Below are 19,368 nucleotides of genomic sequence, written 5' to 3'. Positions count from 1 at the left end.
GGCTCAGAGGCCTGAAAGTTACATTGTCCCTTAGTACAGAAAGGGCCATTTTTTCCTTTCTGAAGGTGGACTGGATCCTTTTCTTTTTTTTTTTTTTTTTTTAATCCAAGTGGCCTAAATGACACAAGGCCAGTATTTACATTTATTTCCACACAGTCCTAATTTATGACAGATATACTTATTTTCTGCCAGATAGCCTCTTTTCTAATTAAGACAACCACACCTTATTCCTAACTTATTACTATTAATGACAGCACAGGCATCAAATTTTAAGGTGACTTGTTTGGGCACCCCTTTTTCTTCTGTTTTGCCTAACACTTTACTCATATCATTTATGAGCCCCCACCAGTCCTCAGTCTTTAATCTTATTTTAAAAACGTCATGGGAGGCTCAGATGTGTCATAACATACATCAGGTTGGTCATTTCCTGGGCTACATACCTTGTATAAAATAACATTATACAGACAAGTTCTTTTCAGAGTTCCAGTACACTTATAATAACCATAATACAATAGGACCGTAGAAACCTTTTGTGCTACCTCAGTGACTTGATGTATACACTGGGAACAGTCCTCACTCTGAGGAAGGTCAGCTGAAGTCCTTACTGTAAAAGTCCAAATTTTAAGGAAAATGAGTCCCACGATGAGTTTTCTCATGCTTCGGTCGTACGTGGACCAGTCAGCTTCCAGGTGTGACTGGAGCAGGGCTTGTCGTCGTCTTCAGAGTCACTTTGCAGGGGCTAGCGAAGCTGCTCCCATCCACTTACTGCTCACAGTCTACTGATGTTTAAGGATGGTCTCGGAGGTTGGGCCTGCTAGAATAAACTGAGTCCAACACCTCTACACAGTTATGTTCAACTGGGCTCTCTGATACCAAGAGCAAGGTGGTGGGGCTTAGGGTGTTGCAAACTTCAATGATTATGTGGGGATTTTCACATAGCAAGCTTTGGTACTTGGTTAATCTAGCATTTGTTAACCAATGATGTCCTTTGGTAGTCATTAAAGTTACCACAGCATGGGGGACCTTTATATTCAGGTTTTGCCTAAGGGTTAGTTTATCTGCTGCTTGTGCTTTGTGCTAACAGGGCCATTGCTGCTAGGGCCCTTAGACCTGGGGGCCAGCCTTTGGAAACCTTGTCTAGTTGTTTTGAGAGACAGGCCAGTGGCCTTGGCCAGGGCCTCACAGTCTGAGTTAAAACTCTAACTGCCATTTTTTCTTTTTCTGACACATAGAGTGTAAAGAGTTTTGTTAGGTCAGGTAGCCTCAGGGCTGGGGCTAACATGAGTTTTTTTTTAACTCATGAAAAGCTCGTTGCTGTTGGTTGTAATAGATGTAGTTTATCTAATCTACATTTTTATTGACTGTCACCTAACAAACTGTTGACTCAAATCTTGCAGCTATTTGATTTCAAGCTTTAAATTGATCTGGTATTCCTCATGGGACTCCAATTGCATCTAAATAGATGTGAGAGTCGAAAGACCCATAAGGGGCTTCTCTCGCTTTGCAATGTTTTATTTTTTTCCTTCGGGTTGATGAAATGCCAGGGTGAAAGGGATAGCCAGTTGGACTAAAGTACAACTGCCACTCCAGTTATTCGGCAGAGTGCCCAGTAAATGTCCACCACAATACCACCACACATCCGCTTGGGGATGAACAAGGGCTGACTGATTGATAAGTTCTTGAAAATTCTTAAGCTCACTGCATCCTTTCAGGTTTCCAAGGAACACTAAATTTCCTCCCTGTCGTGAGAGACATGAAGTGAACTTAGTGTTGGGAGACAGAGGCTGGATGGCCCTCGGGGGCTGACCCACAGGGTGCCGGACTTTGGGATATAGCAGAGAGAGCTTGGCATGACTTATTACTCCAGGCTATAGAATCCTGGAAAAGAGCTACCATGCAGCCCACACCTGGTCAACTGGAGGACCACCTTAGTGGAAAGGGGACAATCTGGGCCTCTGGCCTGCCATGTGCACAAGCATAACAATTGCTTTTGTTTAACATGCAGATGGAATATTGGATCTATTTTAACCAGGCATTTGCATCTTGGTATCCTGTCTTAATTGCTAAAGTTTGTTTTAAGTCTTTAACTTCTATGATCCTCTAGTAAAATCAATGTATGGTTTTAGGAAATTACAAAAGCTGGTTGGGGCAGTCCATCCTTGCTCTTTAGTGGTCAACAGAATGTTGGACCAACTATGGCATGAAAGCTCTACATCGGGGGGGGGGGGGGCAAGACTCCTGGCTGGCACTGGGGTCTTTATCAAAATCTCCCCAGATTAAATGGTCCTAGTTTACTATGCCCAGTCTGAGGAGAGTCAGGAGGGAGAGAAGTACCTTTCTGAAGTAGAAAGCTGTCTTTGACTTGGCAAGTCCTCACAGGTTTTAACAGGGCAAGCATTAAATGCAATAGTTTGAGGCGAAATTGACTTGGTTGTGTTAATAACTAGATGGTCAGCAATAGAATGAGGAAAGAAGAAAGTAATAGAATAGATTTAAAAGAGTTAAATTTTTCTTAGCTTTAGTTTGGTAGGGTTTTCCCCTGGGACTATGGCCCACGACTCTGGAGGGGATGGCACTTTCTTGACTCGGGTGTGATGAGTCCATCCTTTTTTTTTTTTTGCTGTATGAACAGCAGTCTCAGTGGTTAGCAGCACAAGGTAGGGTCCTTCCCAGGTTGGCTCAAGTTCTTCTTCTTTCCACCCTTTGATGAGAATGTGATCTTCAGGCTGATGCTGGTTTACCAGAAATTCTAGGAGTGGTACATGTGCTAAAAGACTTGTAGTTTTTGAGAGAAAGGAAAGTGGAAGATAAACCAAGTATATAATTTTTAAGAAATTTACCTTTTGGGGCCAGGTGCGGTGGCTCACACCTGTAATCCCAGCACTCTGGGAGGCTGAGGTGGGCGGATCACCTGAGGTCAGGAGTTGGAGACCAGCCTCAACATGGAGAAACCCTGTCTCTACTAAAGATACAAAATTAGCCAGGCGTAGTGGTGCATGTCTGTAATCTCAGCTACTCAGGAGGCTGAGGCAGGAGAATTGCTTGAACCCAGGAGGCGGAGGTTGTGGTAAGCCAAGATTGCGCCATTGCACTCCAGCCTGGGCAACAAGAGTGAAACTCCATCTCAAAAAAAAAAAAAAAAAAGAAATTGACCTTTTGTTTTAAATGTGGGGACCTTGGCAGTGGACTTTATATTCCTTAGTGCCTTTTTACTGAGAAATTTCCTTTAGCACCCATTTTTATTAGTTTTTAAACCAAAGAAAGCCAAATACCATTTTACACTTAACAATGCTTCTCGTATGATTTTTATACCAGATAAGCGAAATTTTATTTTTATATTAGTGTGTTATTAATGTTAAACTTAATTTTAATGAAACCTTGTAGACATATTTATCTAATGTTTAATGTTTGACCATAAGGTAAGATTTTATAGACTCTTTTTAACCTTTTATTGTAGCAGGACAAGCCGCAGACAAAACTCTTCAGACACTGGATTAAAGAAGGAAGAGGTTTTTATTCGGCCGGGAGCATTGGCAGACTCACGTCTTAAGAGCTGAGCTCCCCAAAAAAGAAATTCTTGGCATTTTTAAAGGCTTGCAAATTTAAGAGGTCCACGTGAAAGGGTCGTGATACATCAAGCAAGCATGGGAAATGTGATTGGGGGCTACATGCATCAGCTAACAGAACAAAAAGTTTTACAATGCTTTTTTTCATACAGTGTCTGGAATTTACAGATAACACAAGTAGTTTAGGTCAGGGGTTGATGTTATCATTATTACTTTTTTTAACTCCTAGGGCTGGGTGGTGGTGCCAAGTGTTGTCTGGCTATTTATCTTACTTTTGTTTTTTTTCCAACTTTTTGCTTTTTCTCTCTTCCTGTCTTGTGAACTAGGCAAGGTGGGGAGAAGGGGACAGCAGGAGTAGTAGTGGTCTCCTTCCTTATCTCCCCCTTTCAGAATTTTCACTAATCAGTGGGAGTTCTCACTTTTATTTTTACTTTTTGAGTCTTTTGGTGAGACAGAGTGATAGTGTTTTATGTAATACACTTGTGTTGAAGTTTTCTGATGAACCATGGTAGATACAAAACCTTTTATCATTTGAAGGAGCAAGTATAATATACAGGCGAGCAGCAAGCAAGTTCCTATTACTAGTAATACACTTACAATGAGGGTTTTAAATTTTCTTACAGCTGGAAACTATTTTCTAAATGAACATCTAGGATCAAACCTGTGTTAAACCTGTATATGCACACGTACCAAATTTGTCATGTCTTAAGCAGGTTAGTTTTTTTTACTGGGTCTTGAAAGCTTTTTCCTAGCGAGTAACACAGTATTTTTTAATAATAGAAGTTTTAAGAGCCAGATGCTTGAACTTGTGGCGTCTGTTTGGGGAAAGAGTTAGTTAAAGTTATCTTGAGGCATTAACTCTTTTTCTTCTCAAGGCCATTGGTCTCTTATGTTAGCCTTTTTATAAACATAACATGAAGAAGCATCTAGGCAGCTAGCAATGTTTTCAGCCACCTGAGCAAATAGTTTTTTTCTGTTTTTGCTAAAGGAGGAGGTTCTGGTAACTTTTGGTTTATATGTTTAAAGAATGATTGAAAGACTCAGAATTGCTACTGGGCTGGACAGGTCTGGGTTTCCTAAGTAGTATGTGTACAGTGGGGACACCTTATATAGGTGTTTCTTCTAGCATGGTTATGGGGGGTGACAACAACAAAAAAATGTACAGCATATTCATATCCAGCAAGGACAAAAGAGGTCCTTACCTGGGAAAAAGGTTGAATACAGCGACCGAACAATAGGAAAACAGTTAGTATTACAGGAAAACTATTAGTCTTAAGATTTTTAACTACATTTACTTGCTTGATGAATCCTCAAGCTTCGGCCATACATAGACTAGTCAGCTGCCAGTGTGTGACTAGAGCAGGGCTTGTTGTCTCCTCAAACTTCAGCGGTGCATAGACTGATCAGCCTCCGGAGTGACCAGAGCAGGGCTGTCGTCTTCAGCAGCAGCTTGGTCTCGTCTCAGGATCAGCCGGGTTGGATGATCTGCATCCTGCTGGCTGGTCCATTTGTCCTGAGCTGCCAGTGTTAGCTGACTGTGATGGATCCAAGACATAACACCTGCAACTTTAATAGCAGTGGGAGTAGACAAGGTTACAGTATAGGGCCCATCCTATATGGGTCCTAGAAAAATTAGATTTTACTTTTTTACTTTAAACAGAGTCACTAGATTTAAAGGGGTGTCAGGCTTATAGGCATTTTTATTTATTTAATTATGAACACTTTGTATGGATATTTTTAAAGCCTGCATTTGCTTTTTTAAGGTTAATTCCTTCAGTTTCTGGAGGTCACCTTTAATTTGACCTATGATTTTGGGGTGGCTGACCGAACAAAATCTTATAGGGCAAATACCTAGTTTGTTTGGTGGCAGTGCACCAGACTCGGAGGAGGACCATAGGCAAAAACCTGATTTTATCTTACATGAATTTCCTGGCAATATTTTTTTCAGTAGCTGCTCGAGTGTCTAGTTCATGTGTTCCACCTTTTCTTGAACTTTGTGGCGGATAGGCTGTGTTTAACTTCCATTTTATTTTTAACAGTCTTGTTAAATCTTGTACTATTTCAACTACAAATGCTGGCCTATTGTCTGACTTTAAAGTTAGAAGTAGTCTAAACCTAGGGATAATGTCTTTTAATAGCACTTTAGTTACTTCTTGTACTTTTTTTTGTCCTGGTGGGGAAAGATTTAACTTACCCTGAAAAGGTGTAAACAAGCACTAGCATGTACTGATAGCCTCCAGCACAGGGCAGTTCTGTAAAGTCTATAAGCAAGTTTTCACAAGGTATGGCTCTTTCTCCTGTTTAAGTTTCTTAGAGGAGGGCTTCTTCCCCTCTCTGCTTTGTAACTCTATCTAGTGCTTAGCATTCAGTGAGAAATTGGAATCCAGATACAGCAGAATCTGCTGCTTTTAACTTTTAATGTGACCATGGGCTCCTAGGAGCCTAATGAGAAGGTGCCTAGTCTGCCCTAGTCTTTACATTCTTTAGTTCCTGTTAGCCTGATCAGGTCAGTATTTGGTTCCTCGAAGGTACGGCAGCCCTTGGCCCTCTTTTTCTTGCGGCCTTGGCCATTTCCTTTATTGCCTTTTGAACATTTACGCTTTTAGTGTCCTTTCTTTTTGCATCTCACACATTAATCTCTCTCTAGCCTAGTCCGGCTCTTGAATCCTTGCCTAACTTGACTTCTTTCACGTCTACATCCACGTCCACGTCCTCTCACATTGCTAATTTTTCTTTTTATAAGAGCTGTTGCTAACAGATTGGCTTTTTTTCATAAGTCGTTAATTTACTTTTTTTGTTTGTTTGTTTCTGAGTTCTCCTACTCCTACAGCCAGCTGGTGGGGCCGGGCAACTGTACGGGCCCTGCCCCTGCACACTGCATTCTGTCTCTCCTGTTTCCTTCTGATTCTCTTTTTCACACTTACTCTCAGTCTTTTTTTTTTTCTTTTGCTCTTTCCCAGTTTTGTTCCTTGGTCACAGTTAACATACACCTTGGTGGACACTTTTATAGACTAGGTGGTATTCATGGCTGCAGCTTCTGCTTGATGTTACCCTGGGCTTGCTTTACAAATGAAGTATTCACTGTATACTGATTTTCAGCAGCCTCAGGGTTAAACAGGGTGTAAAGCCAGAATGCTTTATAGAGTCTCTTATAAAACTGACTTAGGCTCTTGTCAGCTTCTTGAAGCATTTCTGAAGTCTTTTTTATATTACTTGCTTTTTTCTACCAACTCTTAGCCTCTGCAGAAGTGCTTCTCAGTACCTCTGCAAATGCTGAAGCTGAGTTGCATTCTCTGGGCTTTTTTCCTCTTTTTCCTAGAGTAACAGGCTCTTTTTTAAATATAATTTTTCGTGCACTTGGAGGGTTAAACAGGCATACCGAGAGTCAGTGTAAATGTTTACAGTCTTATCTTCACTGAGTTCTAAGGCCCGAATTAAAGCAATGAGCTCAGCTTAACGACAGTGTCCAGGGTTACCACCGCATATTCTGCACATCTCTCTCCTTGTGGGTTGATGAAGCTGTTCCCATCCACGTATAGCTCCCAGTTTACTGATGCCCAAGGCTGGTCCTGGAGGTCAGGTCTGCTAGAGTAAACTTGAGTCCAACACCTCTGCACAGTTATGCTCGACAGGGTTCTAGCTGCCAGGAGCAAGCTGGAGGGTTCAGGGTATTTCCAGTTTAGTAGATCAATGGTTGAAAAGGGCTGATAGATGAAAGTCTGTTGCCCCCCCAGATGTGGGCCTGGTCATTATAATCGACAGGTCCTCGTGTCTCCCTGAGAGGCATTTGCATAGCTCCAGCAAGACCAGATCTGAGACGGCCCATCTGACTATCTTGACTTCCTTCCTTGGCCTCTCGAGGCTCCAATCCTCCCCTTTGAGGTGAGACCTGGGGCGTGTTAGCTCCTGAATCTCATTTCTGAGGGGGCTGTTGGTCTCGGTAAAGGGGGATAGGCTGGGACATATGGAGAAAGAATTTCTATTATCTCTGGCAGCTCCCGCAAAACTGGCTTCTCTTGCTGTTTCTGGGACTCCCTTTTTAACTCCGTGTCTGCTGGGGAAGCTGCTCTTATTTTTACTTTTGGCTTTTTTGCAATAAGCTGTTAAACAGGGTTAAATTTATGCCAATTTTGTCTATATTATATTTAACTGTGAGTCAATATAAAGTAATTTGATCTAGGTACACTGGCTGTCCTCCGACCCCTGTCACCACCTTAAATACATGGCCAATTGTTCCCTGTCTATAGTTCCTTCGGTGCGCCATCCAACACCAAAAGAGGGCAATTCTAATTTACACAGAGTTCTTAACCTCTAGGGGTTAACTTGACTCTATAATCTCCTGCAAAACCCTTCTTAAGGTTCTGTAACCTGCATTTTAATGCAATTAGTTTTGATGACTTGATGACTTTCCTTTTATTTTTCTTTTTGAAATATTTTTTTAACACAGCTCTTAGTGGAGTAGGCTTACTTTATGTCTGACCTATTTTTCTCTTGAGACAAAACAACATTCACACTACAAGAAAAAAGGATAAAAGGTCACTCACTTGTCTAATTCACACTAAATCAAAATGAAAACTAAAACCAAAGTGTTGTTAAAGGCACACCTGTTCGTCAAGCAATTTAAGCCAAGTCAAAATCAGAACCAAAACCAAAGTGTCAATAAAGGCACGCCTGTTTATCAAGCAATTCAAGTCAAGTCAAAATCAAAACTAAAACCAAAGTATCAAGCAATTCAAGTCAAGTCAAAAACAAAAACCAATCTGCCTGTACAGGCACACCGTGGGTGAACGCCACACTTCCACTCAAGTGGAGTGGGCAAGTTCCAAAGACCAGTCTTACCAAGTTTCAGATGTCCAGACTTAAAGTGCCGGTTCCTTCCTGGTGTTCAGCCACTGCATTGATCCTCTGTGGGGGCCTGCTGTGCGCTGCTCTGGTGAGGCGTTCCACCGGGGCAAATGCCTACCAGGGAGCGCTCTTAGGATCCGCATCACTCAAGCTGGCCGGAGTCCCCCGCAGGGATGCTCTACAGGGCAGACATAAGCTAACTAAGGGGCTGCCTGGACCGTCCCTTAATCACCTCGCTTCCCGGTCAGGGAACCAAGAAATGTAACAGGGCGAGCCACAGACAAAACTCCTCAGACACTGGATTAAAGAAGGAAGAGGTTTTTATTTGGCCAGGAGCGTCAGCAGACTCACGTCTTAAGAGCCGAGCTCCCAGAAAAAGAAATTCTTGGCATTTTTAAAGGCTTACAACTTTAAGGGGTCCACATGAAAGGGTCGTGATACATCAAGCAAGCATGGGAAATGTGATTGGGGGCTACATGCATCAGCTAACAGAACAAAAAGTTTTACAATGCTTTTTTTCATACAGTGTCTGGAATTTACAGATAACACAAGTAGTTTAGGTCAGGGGTTGATGTTGTTATTACTTTTTTTAACTCCTAGGGCCGGGTGGTGGTGCCAAGGTTGTCTGGCTATTTATCTTACTTTTGTTTTTTTCCAACTTTTTGCTTTTTCTCTCTTCCTGTCTTGTGAACTATGCAAGGTGGGGAGAGGAGGGCAGCAGGAGTAGTAGTGGTCTCCTTCCTTATAACTTTTGCTAAAGAGCAGGTTGGTACTTTAAGAAAAACCTGTTATGCTTTTACTTTAATGTCCAGTTCACAGAAAAACTGGATGATACTTCTTTAACTTTAATATGTTTACACACAGAGTGTTCTTTGCAATTAACATTTTAAAACTTGCTTAAACCTTCAAAACAATAATTTTATTTTTTTTAATGTAGGTAAAAATGTACATTCTTACGCCTCCTTATAATCCTTTTACCAAAGGTATATTTTACTTTTCTTATATACCTTGCACATAAACTGTTTTTTTTTTCAATAGGTTTACATTCAGGAGGCCTAGTTACTTTTAAATTATACAACATTTTTGCATAAATTCTTTTTTATAACATTTTTCTCTTTCATGACTTTCACAGACAATTCTTCAACATGCCTCAACTTTCTGACTTATTACAAATATTTTTCTTTAAATAACCAGTTAACTTATTTCAGGACAAGAATTTATCATATAATACTCTTTTTATATAAATTCCGCCCCTCCTTTTTTTTCTTCCCCCCCCCCCCCCCGCTTAGGATACTTCTTTTTTTTTTTTTTAGATGGAGTTTTGCTCTTGTCGCCCAGGCTGGAGTGCAATGGCACTATCTCGGCTCACCGCAACCTCTGCCTCCCGGGTTCAAGCAATTCTCCTGCCTCAGCCTCCCAAGTAGCTGGGATTACAGGCATGCGCCACCACGCCCGGCTAATTTTTGTATTTTTAGTAGAGATGGGGTTTCACCATCTTGGCCAGGCTGGTCTCGAACTCTTGACCTCATGATCCACCCGCCTCAGCCTCCCAAAGTGCTGGGATTACAGGCATGAACCACTGCGCCCGGCAAGGATACTTCTGAACTGGTGAGGTTTGCTCACAATGAGGTTTCCTCTAAAAGTTAATTTAAAAAAAATTTTTTTTTGTTGTTAGCAAAGCAGATGCTGCTACAGATTGAATGCATCTGGGCCATCCGTGGGTTACTGGGTTAAGGATTTTTGATAGGAAGGCCTCAGTGCTTTCGGGATATGCCCTTGTTTTACACTGACAACAAAGTGGTATTGGAGTGTTATAGTGTTATGGAGAATACCTTCAATTATCAATTATAGGTTTTAAATTTACCTTGGCTTTTAAAGGAATAGGGTACACTTTTTTTTTTTAAACTACTTGTATATCTCTCTCTCTTTCTCTCTTTGACTTTCCTTTTGCCTGTCTCTTTTTCCCTCTCTCTGCCTCTCTCTTTCTCTCTCTCTCTCCTTGACTCCCTCTTTGTCTGTCTCTTCTTCTCTCTCTTTGCCTCTTTTCCTCTCTCTTTCCTTTTTCTCTCTCTGCTGGTCTTTCCTTGCCTCTGCCAGCCACTTATGCTGCTGTTCTCTCAACCACTGTGTGTTGGGGGCGGGGGGTCTAAAACCAGCTGTAACCAAGTGTCTATGTATGGGAACTGGTCTGGGTTCCCTGGCTTACAGGTTACCTTGTGCCATACCTTTGAAACAAGGGACCTGTCCAGGCTTCCTTCTAATGGCCAACCTACCTCTAATGCTGGCCAGTCTATCTTACACAAAGTTTTAAGTTTTCCTAGTGTCATAGTACTCCACAGTCTCCTTTAAATTCTTTTTTGAAATGTTTCAACATAGTTTCTAATAGGGTGGGCTTATTTGTGCCTGACCTATGCTTCTTCAAGACAAAACACCACGCTCACACCACATGCACACCACGAAACAATGGGTAAAAAGGGCACACACAAACTTTTGCAGTTTGCACCAAACCAAAATCAAAACCAAAATCAGAGTATCCAGAAATCCAAGCCAGGTCAAAACCAAAACCAAAGTATCAAGCAATCCAAGTCAAGTCAAAAACAAAAACCAAAGTGCCGGTACAGGCACACCATGGGTGATCAGGCCACACTTCCATTCAAATGGAGTGGGCAAGTTTCAAAGACTAGTCTTACCAAGTTTTAGATGTCCAGACTCCAAGTGCCCGTTCCTTCCTGGTGTTCAGCCAACCATGTTGATCCTCCATGGGGACCTGCCACACACTGTTCTGGCGAGGCGTCCCAACAGGGCAAGGGCCTACCCAGGAACGCTCTCAGGATCTGCGTCGCTTGGGCTGGTCTGGTCAAAGTCCCCCGCAGGGATGTTCCACAGGGCAGGCTTAAGCCGCCTAAGAAGCTGCCTTGACCAACCGCCAATCACCTCGCTTCTGGGTCAGGGAACCAAGAAATGTAGCAGGACAAGCCCAGACAAAACTCCTCAGACACCAAGTTAAAGAAGGAAGGGGTTGCGGGGTACGGTGGCTTACACCTGTAATCCCAGTACTTTGGGAGGCTGAGGCGGGTGGATCACGAGGTCAGGAGATCAAGACCACGGTGAAACCCCATCTCTACTAAAACTACAAAAAATTAGCCAGGCGTGGTGGCGGGCGCCTGTAGTCCCAGCTACTCAGGAGGCTGAGGCAGGAGAATGGCATGAACCCGGGAGGCAGAGCTTGCAGTGAGCCGAGATCGCGCCACTGCACTCCAGCCTGGGCGACAGAGCGAGACTCTGTCTCAAAAAAAAAAAAAAAAAAAAAAGAAGGAAGGAGTTTATTCGGCCAGGGGCATCGTCAAGACTCCTGTCTCAAGAGCCAAGCTCCCCGAGTGAGCAATCCCTTTTAAAAGCTCACAACTCTAAAGGGGTGCACGTGAGAGGGTAGTGATCAATTGAGCAAGCAGGGGGTACGTGACTGGGGGCTGCATGCACCAGTAATTAGATGGGAACAAAACAGGATAGGGGTTTTTTGTTTTTTTTTTTGAGATGGAGTCTCACTCTGTCACCCAGGCTGGAGTGCAGTGGCATGATCTCAGCTCACTGCAACCTCTGCCTGCTGGGTTCAAGCAAGTCTCCCTCCTCAGCCTCCTGAGTAGTTAGGACTGCAGGCACCTGCCACCATGCCCGGCTAATGCTTTTTATATTTTTATTAGAGACGGGGTTTCACCATGCTGGCCAGGCTGGTCTCGAACTCCTGACCTCGTGATCCACCCGCCTTGGCCTCCCAAAGGGCTGGGATTACAGGCGTGAGCCACCACGCCCAGCCAGGGTAGGGATTTCCACAGTGCTTTTCTATACAATGTCTGTAATCTATAGATAACATAACCGATTAGGTCAGAGGTCGATCTTTAACTACCAGGCCCAGGGTGTGGCGCCCGGCTGTCTGCTTGTGGATTTCATTTCTGCATTTTAGTTTTTACTTTTTCTTTCTTTGGAGGCAGAAATTGGGCATAAGACAATATGAGGGGTGGTTTCCTCCCTTAGTCTATCCGAGAGATCTCATATAAGTGGAGTCATACTATATATATATTTTTTTTTTTTTTTGAGACGGAGTCCTGCTCTGTCACTGCAACCTCCGCCTCCCAGGCTCAAGAGATTCTCCTGCCTCAGCTTCCCAAGTAGCTGGGATTACAGGCATGCAGCACCATGCGTGGCTAATTTTTGTATTTTTAGTAGAGGCCAGGTTTCACCACGTTGGCCGGGCTGGTGTCAAACTCCTGACCTCATGATCTGCCCGCCTCAGCCTCCCAAAGGCGTGAGCCACCACACCCAGCCTATACTATATATATATAAAAAATATATAATATATATTATATATAAAATATATAATATATAATATATAAAAAATATATAATATATTATATATAAAATATATAATATATAATATATATAAAATATATAATATATATGAAATATATATAATATATAATTAATATATAAAATATATATATTTTATATATATATATATATTTTTTTTTTTTTTGAGAGGAGTCTCACTCTGTCGCCCAGGCTGAAGTGCAGTGGTGTGATCTCAGCTCACTGCAACCTCTGCCTCCTGAGTTCAAGTGATTCTCCACCTCAGCCTCCCAAGTAGCTTGGATTATAGGTACCCACAACCATGCCTGGCTAATTTTTATTTTTTTATTTTTTTTTATTTTTAGTAGTGATGGGGTTTCACCATGTTGCCCAGGCTGGTCTCAAACTCCTGACCTCAGGTGATCCGTCCACCTTGGCCACCCACCTCGGCCTCCCAAAGTGCTGAGGTTACAAGCATGAGCCACCACTCCTAGGCCAATATTTGTTCTTTTTTTTTTTTTTCCCCCAGTCTCGCTCTGTCACCCAGGCTGGAGCGCACTGGCACAATCTCGGCTCACTGCAACCTCTGCCTCCCAGGTTCAAATGATTTTCCTGTCTCAGCCTCCTGAGTAACTGGGACTACAGGCGCCTGCCACCATGCCCAACTAATTTTTTGTATTTTTAGTAGAGACGGGATTTCACTGTGTTGGCCAGGATGGTCTCAATCTCCTGACCTTGTGATCTGCCTGCCTCAGCCTCCCAAAGTGCTGGGATTATAGGCATGAGCCAAAGTGCCCGGCCTCCAATATTTGTTCTTTTGTGCCTGCCTATTTCACTTCATATAGTTTTTTCAAAGTTCATCCTATATCAAAACTTCTTTTCATGACTGAATAATATTCCATCATATGGATATACCACATTTTGTTTATTCATTCATCAATTGATAGACACTTCGGTTGTTGCCCTTTGGTTATTGTGATTAATGCTTTGATGAACATTGGGTTATAATTCTTTTGAACGATTTGTCTACTAATTCTAACATCTGTGTCTGTTCAGGATTAGTTTTGATTATTTTTTCAAAATGGGTCATGTTTCTCTCTTACTTTGCATGTCTGACAATCATTAATTGAGTGGTAGAAATGAATTTTACCTTGTTGTTTATTTGATTTTTTTTTTTTTAGATGGAGTCTTGCTCCATCTTGCCCAGGCTGGAGTGCAGTGGTGCGATATTGGCTCACTACAGCCTCCACCTCCCAGGTTCAAGCGATTCTCCTGGCTCAGCCTCCTGAATGGCTGGAACTTCAAGTGTGCGTCACCATACCCAGCTAATTTTGTATTTTTAGTAGAGACAGGGTTTCACTGTGTTAGCCAGGCTGGTCTCCAATTCCTGACCTCAGGCGGTCCACCTGCCTTGGCCTCCCAAAATGCTGGGATTACAGGTGTGAGCCACTGTGCCTGGCCCAATATTTTCTATTCTTATACAACTTCTTGTTCTTTGTTCTGGGATTCAGTTAACTTATGTGGAAACAGTTTGATTATTTTTGTTACTACTTTTGTCATTTGTCCAGCAGGTCTGAAGTAGTGCTCAAGCTGGGGCTAGACAAAGCAAGCCATATCTGAGTATTTTCCCAGTGCCTGGTGAATTATGAGTTTTTCTAGTCTAGCTGGTGAGAACAGGCACTATTCCCAGTCGTGTATGAGTGCCAGGCACTGTTCTCCAATCCATTCTAATGGTTTTATCTCAGCTTCAGGAAGTTTCTCTCACACATGCACTGATCAGCACTCTGCTGAGTATTTGAGGGAGGCTCTCTGCAGATACCTGGACGTTTGGTACAAATTTAAAGACCTTGATGTTGAAGGAGTGAAGGACGTGCCATCCCAAAAGATGCTGGATTGGTATATTGATTATTTCTAGCTAAAAACATTGGTGAGGCCAGAGGTGGTGGCTCACGTCTGCAATCCCAACACTTTGGGAGGCAGAGGTGGGCTGATGGCTTGAGGCCAGGGGTTTAAGACCAGCCTGGCCAACATGGTGAAACCCTACAAAAAGTACAAAATTTAGCTGGGCATGGTGGCACACAACTATAATCCCAGCTGCTTGGGTGGCTGAGGCATGAGAATTGCTTGAACCCCCGGAGGTGAAGGTTGCAGTGAGCCAAGATTAAACCACTACACTCCAGCCTGGGCAACAGAGGGAGACTGTCTGAAAACAAAAAACAAAATGTTGGCAAAATTGTAGTTTCGGGAAAAACTGGCTAAACTGTGCCTTCCAGCAGGCAGTAAGCCATAAGGATTCCTCTAGGAGGAGTACCCTCCCCATACCAGGGTGAGAAAATAGCCCTCATTATCAGAGACACACTGGGGAGCTGCCATGGACCTGAATAAACATACTTAACCTAGTAATTCTTGTCTTCTATTAGTTTTACACCCTCCCCTACATCGCCTAATGACTCCCCTAGAAATTTACTGCCCCTTGCCAGATTTTCTTTGTCTTGTCATTTCTTCTCAAATTCATCATCCTTTGTCTAAAAAGTATAAAGGCAGCCAGGCACGGTGGCTCATCCCTGTAATCCTAGCACTTTGGGAGGCCGAGGTGGGAAGATCACGTGAGACCAGCCTGGCCAACATGGTGAAACCCCGTCTCTACTTAAAGTACAAAAATTAGCCAGGCGTGGTGATGGCCGCCTGTAGTCCCAGCTACTTGGGAGGCTAAGGCAGGAGAATTGCATGAACTGGGAGACAGAGGTTGCAGTGAGCTGAGATCACTCCACTGCCCTCCAGCCTGGGCAACAGAAGGAGACTCTGTCTTAAAATAAAAAAAGTGTAAACGCATCTTGCATCTTGCTTTGACCACTTGTTCAGACTTCACTGTCTTGTGAAGATCCCCATGCACATGTAAAACCAATACAATTTGTATGCTTTTATCTTGTTAATCTGTCTGATATCAATTTGGTTTCCAGACTCAGCCAAAGAGCCCACACAATAGCTAAAGAGGGGCTGGAGGTGATGTCTGGTTCCCCTACAAAGTCATCATTTCTTTCCTCACCAAAAGAAAAAGCTGAAAACACTGAAAAGCAATAACTCTTCTTAGAGCCAAAAGAAAATTGAGGTCACAGGACAAATTGCTGCCCCCCAAACTGGAGAGACAAATGAGCTGATACAGAAAAACACAGCCTACTAGGGGCAGAAGCCCAGGATGAGAAGCCTGCAGCTGAAGCCAGTAGTAGTAGGGACATTTTAAACTTAATTAACAAATCCCTGGAGGCTCCATGTTGACAAGAGTTAAAAAACGCTGCAGATGGCCAGGTGTGGTGCCTCATGTCTGCAATCCCAGTGATTTGGGAGGCTGTAGGCGGGAGAATCACTTGAAGCCAGAAGTTTGAGACCAGCCTGGGCAACAAAGGGAGACCCCCGTCTCTACAAAAAAACATTTTTTAATCAGCCATATAAGCCGGGCGCGGTGGCTCATGCCTGTAATCCCAGCATTTTGGGAGGCCAAGGTGGGCAGATCATTTGAGGTCAGGAGTTCGAGACCAACCTGGTCAACATGATGAAACCCCGTCTGTACTAAAACTATAAAAATTATCCAGGCATGGGCTGGGTGCCATGGCTCATGCCTGTAATCCCAGCACTTTGGGAGGGTGAGGTGAGTGGATCAGGAGGTCAGGAGATCGAGACCATCCTGGCTGACACGGTGAAACCCTATCTCTACAAAAAATACAAAAAAATTAGCCGGATGTGATGGCGGGCGCCTGTAGTCCCAGCTACTTGGGAGGCTGAGGCAGGAGAATGGCGTGAACCCAGGAGGTGGAGCTTGCAGTGAGCCGAGATCGCGCCCCTGCACTCCAGCCTGGGCGACAGAGTGAGATTCCGTCTCAAAAAAAAAAAAGAAATAGCCCCATAACTCAGAAAACCACCAACTTTTCTCTCAGACTAGCCACTTTGGTCAGTCTCCTTTTTCTGTTTTGTACCAAGATCACACCACTGCACTCCAGCTTGGGCAACAAAGCGAGACTTTGTCTCAAAAAAAAAAATCAGCCATGCATAGTGGCACAGGCCTATAGTCCCAGCTACTCAAGAGGCTGAGCCAGGAGGAGCTCTCAGGCCTAGGAACTCAAGGCAGCAGTGAGCTATCTTTGCACCACCGCACTCCAACCTGGGTGATAAAGTGAGACCCTGTCTCTTAAAAAAATAAAAAAATTTAAAAGTATCAAATTATACAGTTTAAATATATGCATTTTATTGTGTATCACATATCCCTCAATAAATGTTGGTAGAATTAGTGACTCACAGACACTAGGAATTCTATAGAGGCTCAGATATAATATTTCAAGAACAACTGACAAGTAATATAAGAACATCTATATATAGAACATCTTGTTCCATATTCTTGTTTTTATATTCATGTTCGATTACTTTTTAAGTCTCATTTCTTAGAGGCAGAATTCATAGATTTCTTAGGTACTTTTTCCCTAAAGGCAGAGGCTGAGACAAAGACATGGTTGTGGTGGTTTATTTGGGAAGTGACCCCAGGAAGTGGAAGTGAAGGAGTGGAGAATGTGATTGAAATAAGAAAGGGGAAAAAAATCCAATAAAGGGTGTTACTGAAGTGGTCACCATGCAAAGAACAACTGGGGCTCGATCTTACATGTAGACAGTACTTTGGACCGTCCTGCTGAAGAGCAGGGAGGTTGGGGCATTTATCCACCAATTCCCACTGAGAATTCCCCAGGGATATTAAATCCCCCACACTTACAGGTTGTGCCTCCAAATGGCAAGCAGTACCCCCAAAGCAGGAAAAGAGATATCCTCATAGCCTTTGTTTGATGTGGGATGATGATAAGTACATGAGAATTTCCACACAGAGATCAAAGCTGCACTCAAGTGAGCCTCTTAAGTGGACGGAGCAAGAGTGTAAAAGTGATTAAAAGCACAGGTTCTGGAGTCATTCCACACTGGTTCAAATCTCAGTTCCATCATGAGCAACTTTTTTTTTTTTTTTTGAGATGGAGTCTCGCTCTGTCACCAGGTTGGAGTGCAGTGGTGCAATCTCGGTTCGCTGCAACCTCTGCCTCCTGGATTCAAGCGATTCTCGTGCCTCAGCCTCCCGAGTAGCTGAGACTACAGGCACCCACCATCACACCGGCTAATTTTTGTATTTTCAGTAGAGAGGGGGTTTCACCATGTTGGCCATGCTGGTCTCAAACTCCTGACCTCAGGTGATCCACCTGCCTCGGCCTCCCAAAGTGCTGGGTTTACAGGCGTGAGCCACTGCGCCTGACCGCAAAGATAAATTTAGATAATGCATATCAAGTGCTTAGCACAATATTTGTCACATGGTAACAATCAACTCAATTATGTATTTTATTCATCAGAGAAGATTCCAGATAACTTTACCTACCCTCAAAGGGCGACGTTTCCTCATCACTCAGGATATTCTTACAGAATTAATCGTGGGCTTTGAAGGCAAAAGCAAATCAAAGGGTACAAAAATTTTACTGGTACAAAACAGAAAAAGGAGACTGACCAAAGTGGCTGGTCTGAGAGAAAAGTAAGTTCCTGGATAAGGAAATCAAGCTAAGTACTTTTAAGACTAATCATAATTCTTAAATACTATAAAAGAAGCACATCAGCCAGGCATGGCGGCTCATGCCTGTAATCCCAGCACTTTGGGAGGCCAAGGCAGGAAGATCACCTGATGTCGAGAGTTCAAGCCCAGCCTGGCCAACATGGCAAAACCCTATCTCTACTAAAAAATACAAAAATTACCCAGGCATGGTGGCAGGCGCCTGTAATCCCAGCTACTCGGGAGGCTAAGGCAGGGAGAATTGTTTGAACCTGGGAGGTGGAGGTTGCAGTGAGCTGAGATCTCACCACTGCACTACAGCCTGGGCGACAGAGTGAGACTCCATCTCAAAAAAAAAAAAAAAAAACACACATCAAAAATCTTTTTAAAAATTTCTCCTATCTGTTCAATTTCTTGAGACTGAAACAAAATAAAATGTTATTACAAGTAATATGTTTCCAGCATATTTAAGAACAAAGCCATATTTAATTTTCTTTAAAAAAAATAGGGAGAAACCACTTTATATCTAGTTGTACTAAAATACTCCATATTTAATGCCAATATTAAATATATGAAACCTTATACAACCAAGCAAGTAGAGAAAAAAAATTATTGGATAGGTTTATTGAGGGGTGAAATAAACTTATTTTCTTGTTCTGATCAAGAACATTTAAAAACTATTCCTATTTATTAACCCCTGAATACATACGCTATTCTTAGAATTTCTAGAATCTACCATAGGACACTAAAGACCCAAACTACACCAGATCTTCAAACATCTCAGCATGAGCAGAGCTCATGGATCCTCTTCACAAATTCAATGTGTGACTCTAGTGAAGACATTACCACATCAAAGTGTCCTTACCTACAGGAGACAGCAATAAAAGTCTCTAAGGTAATCATGGCCAGGGGTTTTGGAAAAATCAATCTACACACCTGGCACATGTAAAGTTCCTTTTTTTTTTTTTTTTTTTCCCAAAAGAAACAGCAACTGGGTGCAGTGGCTCAGGCCTGTCATCCCGGCACTTTGGGAAGCCAAGGTGGAAG

The 19,368-nt window shown here is 42.9% G+C and overlaps 1 long non-coding RNA gene across 1 annotated transcript; it reads right to left on the bottom strand.

Annotated features, from left to right (window-relative positions):
* Window positions 1-3,423: 3,423 nt before the first annotated feature.
* Window positions 3,424-11,321, bottom strand: LOC129051605 (uncharacterized). Its single transcript, XR_008515968.2, has 3 exons — window positions 11,102-11,321; window positions 8,406-8,589; window positions 3,424-5,132 (listed from the first exon to the last, which is right to left on the bottom strand). It is a non-coding gene; the product is annotated as an uncharacterized LOC129051605 (long non-coding RNA).
* Window positions 11,322-19,368: the final 8,047 nt, after the last annotated feature.

The sequence above is a fragment of the Pongo abelii genome, chromosome 1 (assembly GCF_028885655.2).
Source record: "Pongo abelii isolate AG06213 chromosome 1, NHGRI_mPonAbe1-v2.0_pri, whole genome shotgun sequence".
Taxonomy (NCBI): domain Eukaryota; kingdom Metazoa; phylum Chordata; class Mammalia; order Primates; family Hominidae; genus Pongo; species Pongo abelii.
This window is presented reverse-complemented; position numbering and strand designations above follow the sequence as displayed.